This window comes from Oryctolagus cuniculus, chromosome 1, assembly GCF_051225735.1.
Source record: "Oryctolagus cuniculus isolate XC-2025 breed Fujian yellow rabbit chromosome 1, ASM5122573v1, whole genome shotgun sequence".
Taxonomy (NCBI): Eukaryota; Metazoa; Chordata; class Mammalia; order Lagomorpha; family Leporidae; genus Oryctolagus; species Oryctolagus cuniculus.
The window spans coordinates 105,757,227-105,761,858 of record NC_142867.1 but is presented as its reverse complement, the minus strand read 5'-3'; the positions used below and the strand labels follow the sequence as shown (position 1 = coordinate 105,761,858).

Genomic DNA, 4,632 nt, shown 5'->3' with positions numbered 1-4,632 from the left:
AGAAGAGAGGGCGATAACTGCAGTGACCTGTAGCCCATGAGGTGCTGTGTTTTTCAGAAATTCCATCCGCATCCGGAATATGGCTTCACAAATGCTCCAAACACAGATACAAAGGAAGACATAAAGCTGGAACTTTCTCAGAGTAGCTGAGACCCAGACAGGAAGGGAGGGAGAGCTGGCAAAACATCTAAGTAAAGCCAGTTTCCTTCCAAGACTCTGGGCTCGTTCCAGTGCCGTAATCAGAAACATGGGGGAGCAGAGGGTGGTCCTGGGCTGTGGGGGTGATGAAAGGTCCCCTTTGATAGAGGTGCTCATTCAAATTCTTTCTGCAGGCTTCTGCCACTGGAAGGGGCCGTGTGCACGGTGCTCACAACCTCTATGCCCGTGGCAGCCCTCAAAGAGGAAGCAATGAGGTTGCAGGGTTGCGGGGAGAGAGGCTGGACGGACTTTAGCTGAACCAGACAGGCTGTCGGGGTACTTTGATGTGTTAATGGAAAGCTTTTGTGTGAAGATGGGTCTTGTTTTTCTCTATACAGCCAGGCAGATGCTGGCTGGAGTGGGCAGCCAGTACTTGGTAAATACTTGTGGCATTGTACTGCAAACTGATTTGTGAGAATAATGTAGAATGTTCCAGATTGTGGGGAGGAACACCTACAGGGAGCCAGCAGCAGTGAGGCTGGGGAGACCCTGGGGGGCTTGTGAGGGAGGCAAAGCGATTAGAGGAAAGAAAAGTTGGGGAGGGTAGGGAAGGAACACTGGACAGAATGCGGGGACAAGGGCTGGCCGTGGAGGGCAGGAGTGGGATGGAAGACCCCTGGGGGGTGGGAAAATGGGGGTCCTGGCAGGCCCTCTGCAGGTCAGAAGCAGAAAGGGCAGTCTTCAGGCCTACACTCCTCTCTGCCCAGACCTTGCATGGAGGCCCTGGGAACCCCAGCAGAGATGCATTCTGGCCTGGTCATTTTGCCAGCAGATCACTCAGCAAACTACACTGCAACAGGTCTGTCTCAGCAAGTGTCCTGTCCCCCAGTACTTCTGCTGTCATGTCATCCCCCCCACAACTCACTGGCTTCCCAGTACCTGTCACTTGAACTCCAGCCTTCATTCAGTCACCCACCCACCCATCCATCTATCCATTCATTCAAAAACCATTTACTTATTGAGTGTCTACTAAATGCCAAGCACATGCTAGGTCCAGGGTTGAAAGAGGGCAGTCGTTGTCATTGTGTGGTCCTTGGGCCAGCCCCATCATCATTCTGTGTAATGGTTATCTGCGGTTGTACAACAAATCAACCTAAAACATGAGGGCCTACAATGGCAATCACCACGCATTAGCTCTCATGTCTTATGGCATTACACTGTCCCCTAGTTTCTAAAGGTTCTGACTGAGGCTCTGTGATGAAGTAGGAGCCAAAATACTGATGGTGTCTGCTGTCTTCTGAATGTGGATCTACTTCCCAGCTGGCTCACTTGCAGGGTTGAAGAGCTGGTGGTGGTTGGGGGGGGGGGGGCTTCTGTTTTTCCCTATGCAACCCCTCCACAGCTCGTGGAAGAGAGGCCAGCGACATTTCCCTAGCCTGACATTTAAGGCTGGCCCTGTCCTGAGTTCCTCTGAGCCTTCTTGTTCCATTCCTCTCCTGTGGTCTGATCTCTTTCCTGTCACCAAGCCCCCATATTGCAGTTATTCCCCAAAACAGCTCTGTGGAACGAGCTGCAGAATGGGCCGTGACGGTATCGAGCAGGGTCCTGACACATAATAGTTGCTCAGTAAATGCCTCTGTGCCTCTGGCTCCCTGGCTCTGATTTCACATTTTGAAGACCTAGCTCCCAGTCCCCTCTCCTAACCAAGTACTAACGTCTCTGAAGACGTGTGCAGGGCCATGAGGCATCTCAGACGGCCTCACCTCCCCGCTCCTCTCTTCCCTGAATTTCTGGGCACTTCGAGTCTGACTCGGATCACCTGGCCCTTGATTCCACGAATGCATTCTGCCTCTGTCTTCTCTCTGAGCACTCGCTTTGGCCTTCTTCGCGGCTCTTCTCACCACAGGAAACTCCTTGTTTGCGTCCTGTGTTCTCGTCTGCTCCTATCCCCTCTGCCTGGGCCGTAGCCGCTGCCTCCACCAAGAGGTTTTAGTCTCCACCCAGTTCCTTGAGAGAACAGCTTGTAGTGTCAAAAATCTGGAAGAAAAGAGCTCCTGAGGGCCGGCGCTGTGGTGTAGTAGGCTAAGCCTCCGCAGGTGGTACTGGTTCGAGTCCTGTCTGCTCCTCTTCCAATCCAGCTCTCTGCTGATGGCCTGGGAAAGCAGTGAAAGAGGATCCACGTTCTTGGGCCCCTGCACCTGCATGGGAGACCTGGAAGAAGCTCCTGGCTCCTGGCTTCAGATTGGCCCAGCTCTGGCCATTGTGGCCATTTGGGGAGTGAACCAGCTGATGGAAGACCTCTCCCTCCCTCTGTAACTCTACCTCTCAAATAAATAAATAAAATCTTTAAAAAAAAGAAAAAAGAAATGAGCTCCTGGGGTGGCATTGTGCCATCGCAGGTTAAGCTGCTGCATCCCACGGCGGGGCACTGGGTTCGAGTTCCAGATGCTCTGCTGCCGTCCCAGCTTCCTGCTGCTGTGCTTGGGAACACAGAGGAGGATGGCTCAGGTGCTTGGGCCCCCGTCACCCACGTGGGAGACCAGGATGGAGTTCCAGGGCCGGGCCCAGCTCCTGCTAGGGCAGTCATCTGGGGAATGAGCCAGCAGATCAAAGATCTTATTGCTCTCCATCTCTCTCTGTCTCTGTAACTCTGCCTTTCTAATAAATAAAATAAATCTTTAAAAAAGCAATCAATATCTCACTTAAAAAAAGAAAAGAAAAAATGAATGAGCGGCTGTTACGTGCATGGTCCCAAGGCAGGTCTTGGGCAATGGGCAGAAGTTTTCTTTCCATGCTGTTACCACCTGCAGGGCATTCACAGCTCAGGGTGGGCGCCTCACATGGCCAAGAGCGTGAGGCCCCAGGGCACAAGACCTGGGAATTCTTGGCTTTTCCAGCTGCCAATGGGTAATCTGGGGAAATTCCTTTTCATGGATTCAAACCGAATTCCATTTTGTATTTCTGTGGAATGGCGCTCCAACCCAGCCATCGCTAACGGGTCATAAATATCTACGCAAAGAACGGACATGATAGGCATGGCGACCCTTCCTGCCGCCCTGCACAGGCGCAGGCGCAGGCGGGTCTGCCCTGGCCGGCGGGACGCGGCAGCGGCGGAGGCGCTTGCTTGCACGAGGCCTGAAGAGGAAATGTACAAGCCCTGAGGAAAACGTGGAAGGCGCCTTGGCTGGCTTTAGGACAGTGGCTCCTGGACATGTGCCTGGTCAAGCTCCCTCTCTGAACTCGCTGGTGGGGCCCAGCCTGTGCCGCTCGGTTCTCGTCGTCAACAGGGTGCGGCAGATTTAGGAGGGGATGAGCCGGGATGGGACAGGGCACGGGCCAGCGCCCTTGAGCGTGGGGCAGGCCCTGCTGGACCACCTCGTCTACACGGAGATCCTGTGCGCAGGGCCAGGGAGCCAGGTGGGGAGGGCCCCGCTCCAGGCCCAGGCAACGGCTGCTTGCAACGCCCCGTTTCTAGACTGCCGGTGGTCGTGGGAGCACAGGTGCCGAGGTCTTGCAGAGCAGCCTTTAGGAAACGGGCAGGCCTCAGGAAAACAGAGGCAGCCTCCAGAAGTCGCTGGACCAGATATCTGAGACTCTGGAGAGCAAGAGTCCTGGTTCCTTGGAGGAGCTGTTTGCAGACATGGACAGCTCCTACTGTGACCTGGACCTGGTGCTCACGGGCATGAGGAGCGGCACCAAGGCAAGCCACTGCGACGGGCTCAAGGCCCTGGCCTCGGGCACCCCACCCCCAGCCCCAGCTGCAAGCCGGACCTGGGTGAGCCAGACGGCGTGGTAGAGATCCTGGTGGAGACTGGAGGGTTCCCGGCGGGCCCCACAGCCCTCGAGCGCCTGTGATCTGAGGAGGTCTGGACACCTCGCGGCCGCTGGCGGCAGGTGGACTGATGGGCTCTCGCGCGCGCTGATTGTGAGTGCGTCCTGGGGCAGCTTTCACTGGCAGGCGCTGCACTCACCACACCCCGGAGGGCAGGAGGGAGGCTTCTGAGTCCTGGGCCTGGGACTTCCCACAGCCCTGGGCCCTCCTCCCTGTTTGTGTCTCAGCCACAGCCACCATGGATGGAGGAGCTGTGAGCTGCATCCAGGCTCGTTGAAATTTGGACAGGTGATTTTTTAATATTAAATTTTATATGTTTGGGCCAATGTTTTGTCAATATATATATCTAAAGATTTTATTTAATTACTTGAAAGAGTTACACAGAGAGAGGAGAGGCAGAGAGAGAGAGAGAGAGGAGAGAGAGGTCTTCCATCCGATGGTTCACTTCCCAATTGGCTGCAATGGCCTGAGCTGTGCTGAACCGAAGCCAGGAGCTTCTTCCGGGTCTCCCACGCGGGTGCAGGGGCCCAAGGACTTGGGCCATCTTCTGCTGCCTTCCCAGGCCATAGCAGAGAGTTGGATTGGAAGTGGAGCAGCCGGGTCTCCAACCGGTGCCCAAATGAGATGCTGGCACTTCAGGCCAGGGTGTTAACCTGCTGTGC

At 55.2% G+C, this 4,632-nt stretch overlaps 1 pseudogene; it reads left to right on the top strand.

Moving 5' to 3' along the window:
- Positions 1-2,978: 2,978 nt before the first annotated feature.
- On the top strand, positions 2,979-3,993 carry LOC100347113 (cell division cycle-associated protein 4-like; annotated as a pseudogene).
- Positions 3,994-4,632: the final 639 nt, after the last annotated feature.